Source organism: Orcinus orca, chromosome 21, assembly GCF_937001465.1.
Source record: "Orcinus orca chromosome 21, mOrcOrc1.1, whole genome shotgun sequence".
Classification (NCBI taxonomy): domain Eukaryota; kingdom Metazoa; phylum Chordata; class Mammalia; order Artiodactyla; family Delphinidae; genus Orcinus; species Orcinus orca.
The window spans coordinates 17,544,925-17,557,406 of NC_064579.1; the positions used below are offsets into that span (position 1 = coordinate 17,544,925).

At 36.8% G+C, this 12,482-nt stretch overlaps 1 protein-coding gene and 1 non-coding gene across 4 annotated transcripts in view; both read left to right on the forward strand.

The window, feature by feature from the left end:
* Positions 1-12,482, forward strand: part of MICU3 (mitochondrial calcium uptake family member 3) — an 88,082-nt gene that overhangs the window by 8,306 nt on the left and 67,294 nt on the right. The window lies entirely within an intron of this gene.
* LOC117195660 (U6 spliceosomal RNA) lies at positions 6,729-6,835 on the forward strand. Its single transcript, XR_004475433.1, has one exon. It is a non-coding gene; the product is annotated as a U6 spliceosomal RNA (small nuclear RNA).

A 12,482-nucleotide genomic window follows, 5' to 3' on the forward strand; every position in this document is an offset into this window, starting at 1 on the left:
TTCAAGTCTTTTATAACACAGACTTAATCAAAGTCAAGACATGCTATTTGGGGAGCAACGTTAAAAGTCTGTATTTCATACTTTGATCTAATATTCTAAATTTTATTACTAAAAAGTACAAAAGTGCTATTGTGAACTAAGTATTTAATTATCAAAAATATTACACCTATACATCACCAAATAATTAAATCTAAAACTTATCCTGAATCACTATAGTAGTTATTTAGAATTTTTTTCTAAAACTGTAGGCAAGGAGGCAAACTTCTCAAGATTCCTGCCATTTGCTGGCAAATTATAGGAGAATAGCACTTGGTGTCTTTGGTCTTCTACCCACACCCCTCATCTAACAGAATTTGGAACATGGCTAAAGCCATAGATGAGGTTGAACATTGATCTTCAGTAGAATAGTGAAAACTGGGAGGATATGGAAAAGTGAACCAGAGTGGGATTATCAAAGTGTCAGGTTTATAAGGGCAGAAGTTAGGTTGTAGGCATGTATTGTTTGATTAAAGGCTGATAGAGAAGTTCTAGAAACATGTCTTTTCTATATTTTGGTGATATGTTTTATTCAGGACTTTACTCCGATTCTCTTAGAATCTTACAGAGAAAGTGGCATTCTTAAATGTACTATATAATTCCAGTGTCTGCTGCTGTGCTTTCTTAATTGTAGGCGAGTACAGTGGCTCCCTGGGAAGTTTAATTCCTTTGGAAAAACAAGGTACTGGGGAACAGATGGGTCAGTTACCTAACTTAGAAAAAGTGGTGGAGACGCTGTGGTGTGACTACTGATTCACTCACAGCACCACATCCTAGTCCAAAGCAATTTGATCTTCACACAGTGTTTAGCTTCTGCGTGGGAAAATACAGATCTTCCTCCCTTGCCTTTCCCTCATGTCCTCCCTCTACAGTGATCTCTGCCCATTGCTGCTTATGATTGCCCTCTACAGCAGCTTTAAACTCAGGGATGAAAGTGATTATGGAAATAACACAGGCTGAAATAAGTAAAAGCAAAGTGCAATGAGGAGCAGTTGGCTTGGGGTCAGGAGAAATAAGTCAAAATGATGACTTTGCCTTTACTCACCTGTGCCCTGTATAGCTGAGTCAGCAACCTTTAAGCTGGCTTTTCAGGAAGTCTCAAAAAACACTTTTATTTACATTTACTGGCCCAAACTTAGTCAAACGGCCCTATCTAATTGCAACAAAGCTTGAAGAATGTGACCTTATTCTGTGTGCTATTGGGCCTAGCTAAACATCAGAGTTCTCTTTCTAAGGAAAAACAAGAGAATGAGCAATAGGTATATGTCGGTCTTTGTTAGTTGTGAAGTATATTGTGTTGGGAGAATGGCTTTTAAGTGAAATGAAAATGCTCGTAGATAAATTATGGGATGCTCATTTAATAAAATAAATGGTTTAGACTTCTGGTTTTATCCATACAGCATGCTGCATAATCTGTCCTAAAAATATTTGAAACATCTTTTTACATGCCATGCCATGCTTTTAAGAAATTAAAGGAAATTGCCTGCTGCAGGAATAAAGAGGAAACTAATAACTAGAACAGTGTGACCTGTGGCTTAAGTGGGGAGCAGTGAGTCATTATTCATGGAATTCTAGGGATGTGGATTTTAATGCCTATGTGGGGACAAGACCTTGGGAAGTTGGAACTGAGGCACCACCTCCCTAAAGCCAGAGCCCTCATCAACAGAACGGACTAGAAGAAAACCATCCCTGGTCCTGCCAATACAGGTTGATGACAGGGAGGCCTGACGATGTCTGTATGGGCTCTAAGTGGAAAAAAGGACTCTCCTGGGCTTCCCTGGTGGTGCAGTGATTAAGAGTCCACCTGCCGATGCAGGGGACACGGGTTCATGCCCCGGACCGGGAAGATCCCACATGCCGCGGAGCGGCTGGGCCCGTGAGCCATGGCCGCTGAGCCTGCGCGTCCGGAGCCTGTGCTCCGCAATGGGAGAGGCCACAGCAGTGAGGGGCCCGCGTACCGCAAAAAAAAAAAAAAAAAAAAAAAAAAAAAAAGGACTCTCCTGAGAATGTGTAAAGATGGTCCCACACTCCCTCAAATGGGTTTAGAGTTAGAACTTCTATTACCCATGCCGAGAAAAAGCTGTTGTAGCTGGCAGAAAGAAACGCAAAACTTCTTTGGAGGGAAATGCCCTGAACACTGGCCACATGGACATCCTACAGAGAAGGTCTCCAAGAGGGTAAGCTCATAATCCAAAGTACAAAGTATATTAAGTTCTATGAAAGAGAGTCAGCAAACTGAGTGATTAGTTTGTGATGGGAATAAACTGCCGAAACTCAGTAATATTCCATGATTTTTAAAACTTGTTTATCCTTTTCAATATTAATTTCTACAAGTGAAAAATTGATTCATTACTTTAAAAATTTTATACCTTTTGTTAGTGCTTCTATTGTACTCTCTTTTCAGAATTAATAATTGTTACCATTTGGAAATATTTGTTTCTAGTCTTTTTCAGAGATTTAAAACTTACTAAGTATGCTGTCTTTTTTAATAGCAGTGTTGAAGAACATTGGCTTTCAATAGAGTTTCTCTTCATTTTTTCAAACTTAGCGATCTTAGCAATAGAAACAGTTGTTAGCAGAGTTATGATTAAGAGTGTGGTCTGCAGAGTCAGAATACCTAGATTTGAATCTCCGCTCTTTCACTGAGGAACCTTGCCAAAACTAAATAATTTTACATGCTTCATTTTCCTCATTTGTAAAGTAGGGATAGTAATAGTACCTACATTATAGGATTATTAAGAGGGGTTAAAATGGCCAGGCACATCGGAAGTTCTTGTAGGTGTTAGCTTTGTGTGTGTGTGTGTGTGTGTGTGTGTGTGTGTGGCTAAATAGGGACTTTGTGTATGCATAGCAGCAGAGTTACTGTGCCACTTGTCAGATTATCGCCTCAGCTCCAGATCTACCTTTCCTTGCCCTGCTTGTGATGCTGCTGCTGGAAATTGCAAACACTTCTTCTTTGCCAGGAGATTGTGACAGGGACACTGCAGGCAGAGGAGGCTTCTGGCTCTGGCTCCGGCGTGCCTCTCTTCTACTTGTTCCTGAGGCAGCACTGGGACGCCCCATGACACTCATCTTCAGGCTCTCCTGTATCAGTCAGGGGCCAGTCAGAAACAGAAGCAGTTAAGGTTTAATATAAAGAATTATTAACTATTTACAGGGGATTATCTACTAAGAAGGAATCAAAATTAAAAGGAATACCCTAGGGCTGAGGGAGAGTACCTGAGGAAGGAACAAAGTTGGAAGGCAGCGGCCTCCCTAGGTTGGGATTCAGGCCTCGTTGGAAGAGGTGTGTTCACCTCTAGAGCTTTTCCAAGTTGCTGGGCTGAGGCTGGCAGATAGAGAACCAGAAGCTGGGACTGGCAACCTGGAAGCCTCCTGCTGGGGTGCCATTGGACCAATGCTGGCAGACAGGGAACCATGGACCGGAACTGGCCTGCAGGAGACACCGCTCCCGCCCCCCGCCCCCCAAGCTGGGATGCAGCAGGCCAAGGCTAGTTGGCAGGTGGGGAATCTCAAGTTGGGACTAGCAAGCAGGAAGCCCCCCCACTGGGGTATAGGTAGGTCAAGGAGACTGACACTGATCTTATTTAATGTTTTTTGTTTGGTTGTTTATAAATGATCCAAAAGAGAGGGGACATGATTAAATCTCCAAATATTCAAGTTCTTCCAGAGAGTAAATTGCCAACTTGACGGGGATGACCTACAAGAACATTTTTAAGGCCTATATAAGTGAGTAGAGAAAAAGGGCAGATGGGTTGCTCTGTGGCTGGTGTTCTGGAATGAATGTTTTGTGTCTCCCCAAAATTCATATGCTGGAGCCCTACCCCCCAGAGTGGCTGTATTAGGAAATTGGGCCTCCAAGGAAGTAATTAAGGTTAAATGAGGTCATAAGAGTGGGATCCTGATCTGATAGGATTAGTGTCCTTACAAAAAGAGACGCCAGACAGCTTGCCCTCTCTTTCTTTCTGTGCCCACACACTGAGGAAAGGCCATGTGGGGACATAGAAAGAATGTGGCAATCTACAACCCAGAAAGAGAGCTCACACCGTGACCATGCTGGCACCTTGATCTTGAACATCTAGTTTCCAGAACAGTGACAAAATAAATTCTGTCACTTAAGCCATCCAGTCTATGATACTTTGTTTTAGCAGCAGGTAAGTTCACGGTGATCCATTTAGGGAAAAATAGTCCAAACTATTAATGGTATGTTGTGTTTGTTTCTTTCAGTTGTAATCTAGAAAAACTATTTTGGAGTGATTATGTAGCCAGGCCTAGAAGACAGTGGCTCAGTGCATAGCTAGAGGTTTTGTCATTACGGGTCAGCCATCACTCTCAAGAAATAAATAGAATACCACCTACTGTATAATCTAGGAGTTTGGAGCTGAGCCAGGAAGATTGAGAGAAAGGGAGTAGCATGTGAGGCAGATGAGAGCCACAAGGAAATGCCAGGCAACTGGAATAGTTTTGTCACCATGGACGTATTTAGAGAACTCCCAATTTATAGTGACACAGAGGTACTGAGCTGCCACATTTCTCTGTGTGGAGCTGAGGTGCCAACGACTGATTAATAGAGAGGATTAATAGAGAGGATAATAGATTAATAGAGAGGATACTCTTCATAAACTGATTCTATTGACCAGGGGAGAAGGAAGCTGTGCTCATTTAGTTTTCATTTAATGTTTACAGTTCATGGAGTTAGTATTTATTTTTCCATTTTACAGAGAAAATGCTAAAGTTCAGAAATCTCTTTTCCCCAAGTGTACCTAATTAGGAAGTGTTGAAGCTGGCATTTGAACCTAGGCCTGAAGGATTGTAAAATCCAGGCACTTTCATTTCAGTGTACCAAGTTGTGTAACGTGGAAGAACACTGGGTTGGGTGTCCTAACACCTGAGTTCTGGTCCCAGACTCATTTGCTGTCTGTGTGGTCCTGATGAAGTCCTCTCTAGCCTCTAGACTAAGCTAACCCTTTTGTAAAAATGAGTTAATATATGTTCTGTTTGCTTTTTTAAAAAATAATACACCATTCCACAACTTTTTCTGTCTATGCATATATGTGTATATATGTGTGTATGTATGTGTATGTATTGATATGTACACATATATATGTGTATGTTTCTTTGAAGAATGAACTTTTTAATGGTCACAGACTACTCCATTGATGTGCCATAATTTATTTAACCATTGTCCTGCTGATGGGAATTTTGATTGTTTCTATTTTTTTCACTGTTAGAAGCAGTGCTGCAGTGAATATCCAGGGTTCTTTGTAGATGCAAATGTTAAATTGCTGGGTCCATAGCTATTATATTTTAATAGGCACTGTCAAATTGTTCTTCAAAATGGTTACACTAAGATATACTTTTACCAGCAATAAGAAATGGGCTTCCAATGTTCCCCTTCACTTAATATTGTTAAGTTTAATTGTTTTCCCAATTTGAGTGTGAAAAATGATTTATCATGATTATTATAATTTCCATTTCTATGGTTACTAGTGAGGTAGAGAATTCTTTGTTTGTTTATAGTTTCCTAGGAATTGCCCATTAATATCCTTTGCCAACTTTTATTTTTTTATTGACTGATTTCTAGGATATGTCAAAATATTAAATCCTGTTCCTACTTTATAGGTCACAAATATTTTTCTCACCTCAGTCCTTTTTAAAATATATTTTGTAGGCCTGTAAACTTAAACACATATATCATTTCCTTTTTAACACAAATGTGACCATACTGTACATATTGTTCTTGCCTTTTATACTGATATTTATCTGAGATATTAATATATTTATTATAGGTCTCTTTATTCTGATCTTATATTTGGATGCTCTTCCAAACTATGGATATGCCATAATTTATGTTTAATGTTGTCTCTTTCATTTTCAGTTCTTTTTCAAAATCAGACTTGATAGAGGTTTGTCTATTTTATTAAGTCTTTTCAAATACCACTATTTTGTGTTTACTGTTTTATTGGGGGGTTGTTATTTATTTCTGCTTTTATCTTTATTGTCTGTTTCCTTCTGTTTTTGTCAAATTTATCTTACCCTCTTTTTTCACTTCTTGAGTTGAATACATAGTTCATTTATTTTAAATTCTTAATTGTTCTTTAGTAAATACATGAAAGGATATGAATTTTCCTGTGTCAGTAATGACTTTGACCAAATTATACAGGTGGCTATTTGTAAGTTCCTAAGTGTCATTTATTTTTAAAAGGCTTGTAATCTCAGTTTTTATTTCTTTTTTAATCCAATAATTGTTTACTTAATGGTGTATCTTAAATTTTCCAAAGTGGCCTTTTTTCTGTCAGTCTTTTGCTGTTAAATTTTAGCATTTTTCCATATGCAGCAGGGAATAAGCCTTGAATGAGTTTGTTTTTTTAAAATGGAGTATATCCAACTTTTAAAAAGACAATAGACAATAATACTATAATGCATAACTATGTATGTACTACCAGCTTAAAAAATAAACTATCAACATATATACCTTCCCCCATCATAATCCTCTTTTTCCCAAAGAGGTAACCACTGTTCCAAGTTTGATTTTTATCATTCCCATGTAAGTTTTCATAGTTTTATTACAAATGGATGTATCTCTGAATAATATCCACTTATTTTGCAATTTAAAAAATTTTACATAAACAGTACCTATCTTTTTATAATTTATATTTTTAAGATAACGTTTAAGAAATTTATCCATTTTGGTGCTTGCTTCGGCAGCACATATACTAAAATTGGAACGATACAGAGAAGATTAGCGTGGTCCCTGCACAAGGATGACACACAAATTCGTGAAGCGTTCCATATTTTTTTTAAATAAAAAAAAAAAGAAATTTATCCATTTTGACACATGACTTCTAGTTAATTTATTTTCACTCCTGAATAATACTCTACTATATGAATATTTCATTATACCTGTATTATAACTTTAACATTTTAATCTTATTGATGTTTTAGTGATGACTAATAAATGGTCACTTTATATATTCTCTGTTTATTAAAATCAAGGTTAATAAGCACCTTCTTTGTTTTGTTACTCAGATACTTTTTCTTACTTAGTTTTTCCACTTGACCTATGCATTTCTAGTAGAGAAGTGTTGATATCTCAGCCATGATTGTGAGTTAAATTGCATTCTTTTAACTGTTTTTTCATTCTATTATTTTAAGCTATTTTGTTTGTGTGTGTAATATCTTCTTGGTGAATTTTTCTTTGTCCTATTGAATGCTTTTGGTTCTTAATTCCATGTATTTTCAAACATTCTGGGTAATGTTTGACTCTTATAAGGAACATTCATAGCTTTTTAAAAAACACAATATGAGACTTGCTCATTTTTAATGAAGGAGTCTAACCCAATCATATTTATTGTAATTATGGACTTGTATACATTCATTTTTGCTATATTATGTGAGTGTGAGTTATCTCTTTTCCTTTATCACCTGACATTAGATTGGTCCTTTTCTCCTTATCATTTCTCTTCCTCTAGTGGTTTGAAAGTTATACATCCTATTTCTGATCTTCAAGTGGTTACATGTAACTTTAACAAAAAATATATAGATATTAATATATACATCTGAAACTTGAGGACATAAATCAGTATCAGAAAATTTACCATTCCTAAAAAGATGCATCCTTGAACATGTTTTACTGTATCGCCTTCCCCACCCCACAGTTTCTGAGGTCAGCTACACTGCTAATACCAGATAATTATTGATTTTTTAATATTATGCTTTAATTTTTAAGGGAATCATTAACAGTTACAATAAGTTTTACATCCACATTCACTCATTAATTTATTTAGCAAGTATTTGAGAGCTTGCTACAAGCCAGAAACTCTTCTAGGCACTGGGGAAATAGAAGTGTACCACTTAAACAAAAATTCCTGCCTTCATGGAATTTATATTATTGCAGAAGGCTGGAGATAGAAATTTTGGATTTGTCAGTATATTTATAGTATGTAAAGGCTAGATGAGATGATTAAGGGAGTAATTATAGATTCAAAAAGAGAGGAGGTCCAAGGACTGGTCCTAGGACTGGCCCTAGGGCAGTACAAACAGAAGTACCAGGAAGGAACTGCCAGGGGAATAGGAGGAAAATGAGTACCTGGTGGACTTGGACATTATGAAAAATTATTTCAAGGAAAAGAGAGTTATCAACTGGGTCAGACTTTGTAAGATGAAAACTGAGAATTGACCTTTGGATTTAGCAACACGGAGGTCATCAGTGACGTTGACAAGCAGCGTTAGTGGAGTGGCGGAGGGGAGACCTGCTGAAGCGGAGGAAACCAGAGACAGGAAATGCTGGCAGCTTTCCAGTAGCCCTGCTGTGAAGAGCTGGAGAGAAGTGGTGGGGAGGGGGATGGTGGCTCAGTGCAGAAGTGGGAGCGGAAGCTTTCCAGGACGAGAGAAATGTGCATGCGCTGAAGGGAAGGACTCAGCGGAAGAGGGGAAAGTAGTGAGGTAGGAAGGGCAAGGGAGATTACTGCAGGAGCAGAGCCCTTGAATAGGCAGAAGAGGTGAGATATACACATTAAACCACTGTGATTACTGCCTCCTTAGAGATACTTTCACTTACATCCTATCAAATAATGAGATGATATATGTGAAAGTACTTTGTAAACTTGTAAAGAACCCTGTAATGTAAGCTAACATAACAATACAAGTGGAGACTTTAAAATAAGTGGTCACTTTTTATTTTTTCCAATTTGATTGCAGCCAGGGAAGTGCTTATAGACTGGTCTTCAGCTGTGTGTATTTCCACATAGACACATTTACTAAGCATCAAAACATTTCACCTAGAGGGCTTTGGGATTTTCTCACACTGAGAATTTGATGTTTAACCTTTTGACCACCCAAAAAGCAAAGAAAATGTTACCCCTTTTATCTTCTTAGAAGCTTTTAAATAAGCCTGAAGCCATATGAGAAAGCCAAGTGTAATACTTCCATGAACATCTTTTTAGCTAGAATAAAAATAGATGTGAATAGAATCTCATGCACATCTCATATGACTCTTGCCCAGAAAATATAAAGATCTAAATTCAAATGTCATTTGCTCTTTAATGTTTTATAAAAATGTTGGTACAGTTGCCAGTATCAGGTAGGGCCTAATAACCAAATGCTCAACCTCCTACATGAAATTAAATACATGTTTTAATCATTCTTTACTTTAAAAAATTAGTATTGATTTAATAAAAAAAATTTTTTTAAATAAACTACTAAGGATGAGTAATCAAAATAATTTTGCTTAATACAAATGGTTTTATTTTTCCTTCTTCCATTCTTTATTCTCCTGTCTCTGTTTCTCAGCTGCTCAAAGGTAATGCATTATATGGTGTTTAGATAATTGATATAATTGTTTCGAGTTACCTCTTTAGGGTATTATCAGCTTGTAGGCATCAGTTTCTCTAATTGTCAAGTAGTGAATCCTTTATCTGGCATTTAATCTTGCCTCCCTGGGAAAACCAGACCTTACCACAAAGTAAATTTTCGAATTGCTAACCTGAAGTAACATGAGACTGTGCCTTGGCAGTGAACCTTTGCTTTCTGTTATTCATGGGAAAGATAATGATATAGTCTGTTGCCTGAAGGCCCTAGTTTTACTACCTTAAGAAATAACATCTAAGTACTAGTTGCAAAGGTCTGAGTTTTGAAATTCCAGAGAAAATAATTGCATTGAGACAATATTTTTTATTTTGGGGCAGAAGATGTGGTAATTAAAAATGTAAGTTTTATCATTTGTACCATTTCTTAAGCCGCTTATCTTATGGCAGCATGACTTAGAGGATCCACAGTTACCTGAAAATGATCATTACTTATTTTTATGACTAAATTATGAATGTTATTTTACAGGTGTGTTTGAAAATTTTATTTCCATGTATATACACATGTATATGTTCAATTTTTGTAAGTAACACAACTGAGATTAAAGATCTAGAATGTAGAATGTTTTGCAGTTTCTCAGTAAAACAGAAGACAGCATTTTCTAGAACTAGAAGGAAAATTCCCTAAACATTTTTAGCAAACTTGAAAAGAATGTTAAGCAATTCCCATAAAATAATTTCCTAAAAAGTGTAAAATGCAATTTTCTAGAAGCTGTAAAATGAAAAGTCAATTTTGAAAAAATTTTTTTTTTATTTTTTATACAATTTTTAATGGTTACACTCCATTTACAGTTATTGCAAAATACTGGCTCTATTCCCCGTGCTGTATAATACATCCTCGTAGCCTGTCTTACACCCAATAGTTTGTACCTCCCACTCCCCGACCTCTATGTTGCCCCTCCCCTCGCTCTCCCTACTGGTGACCACTAGTTTGTTCTCTACATCTGTGAGACTGCTTCTTTTTTGTTATATTCACTAGTTTGTTGTATTTTTTGGATTCCACATGTAAGTGATATATCTTACAGTATTTATCTTTGTCTGACTTATTTCACTTAGTATAATGCCCTCCAAGTCCATCCATGTTGCTGCAAATGGCAAAACTTCATACTTTTTTATGGTTGACTAGTATTCCATTGTGTGTGTGTGTGTGTGTGTGTGTGTGTGTGTGTGTATACCACATCTTCTTTATCCATTCCTTTGTCGATGGATACTTAAGTTGCTTCCATGTCTTGGCAATTGTAAATAATGCTGCTATGAGCATTGGGGTGCATGTATCCTTTCAAATTAGTATTTTTGGTTTCGGGGGTTTTTTTTTTTTTTGGTATATACTCAAGAGTGGAATTGCTGGGTCATATGGTAATTCTATTTTTTGTTTTTTAAGAAACTTTCATACTATTTTCCACAGTGGCTGCACCAATATACATTCCTACCAACAGTGTACGAGGATTCCCTTTCCTCTACGTTCTTGCCAACATTTATTATATGTTTTCTTTTTGATGATAGCCATTGTGACAGGTGTGAAGTGATATCTCATTGTGGTTTTGATTTGCATTTCCCTGATGCTTAGCAATGTTGAACATTTTTTCATGTGCCTGTTGACCATCTGCATTTCTTCTTTGGAAAACTGTCTATTCAATTCTTCTGCCCATTTTTTATTTGGGTTGTTTGATTTTTTGATGTTGAGTTGTATGAGCTATTTATATGTGTTGGATATTAATCCCTTTGGTCATATCATTTGCAAATATTTTCTCCCATTCAGTAGGTGGTCTTTTCATTTTGTCAGTGGTTTCCTTTGCTGTGAAAAAGCCTTTAAGTTTAATTAGGTCCCATTTGTTTATTTTTGCTTTTATTTCCTTTACTTTAGGAGAGGGACCCAAAAAATACTGCTGCAATTTATGTCAGAAAGTGTTCTGCCTATGTTTTCCTCTAGGAGTTTTATAGTATCCAGTCTTATATTTAGGTCTTTAATCCATTTTGACTTTATTTTTGTATATGGTGTTAGAGAATATTCTAATTTGATTCTTTTATGGTAGCTGTCAAGTTTCCCCAGTACCAATTATTAAAGAGACTGTCTTTTCTCCATTGTATATTCTTGCCTCCTTTGTCGTAGATTAACTGACCATAAGTGTGTGGGTTTATTTCTGGGCTCTCTGTCCTGTTCCATTGATCTGTGTGTCTGTTTTTGTGCCAGTACCATACTGTTTTGAATACTGTAGTTTTGTAGTGTAGTCTGATGTCAGGAAGCCTGAATTCTCCAGCTCTGTTCTTTTTTCGCAAGGTTGCTTTGGCTGTTCAGGTTCTTTTGTGTTTCCATACAGATTTTAATATTATTTGTTCTAGTTCTTTGAAAAATGCCATTGGTATTTTGATAGGGATTGCATTGAATGTGTAGATTGCCTTGGGTAGTATAGTGATTTTAACAATATTGATTCTTCCAGTCCAAGAACATGGTATATCTTTCCCTCTATTTGTGTTGTCTTCAGTTTCTTTCATCAGAATCTTACAGTTTTCAGAGTAGAGGTCTTTTGCCTCCTTAGGTATGTTTATTGCTAGGTGTTTTATTCTTTTAGATGTAATGGTAAATGGGATTGTTTTCCTTAATTTCTGTTTCTGATACTTCATTATTAGTGTATAGATATGCAACAGATTTCTGTATATTAATTTTGTATCCTGCAACTTTTCCAAATTCATTGATGAGCTCTGGTAGTTTTCTGCTGGTGTCTTTAGGGTTTTCTATGTATAGTATCATGTCATCTGCAAACAGTGCCAGTTTTACTTCTTCCTTTCTAATTTGGATTCCTTTTATTTCTTTTTCTTCATTGATTGCTGTGGCTAGGACTTCCAAAACCATGTTGAATAAAAGTTGCAAGAGTGGGCATCCTGATCTTAGAGGAAATGCTCTCAGCTTTTCACCATTGAGTATAATGTTAGCTGTGGGTTTGTCATATATAGGCCTTATTATGTTGAGGTATGTTCCCTCTATGCCCACTTTCTGGAGATTTTTTTTTTTGGTACGCGGGCCTCTCATTGTTGTGGCTTCTCCCGTTGAGGAGCACAGGCTCCGGATGCGCAGGCTCAGCG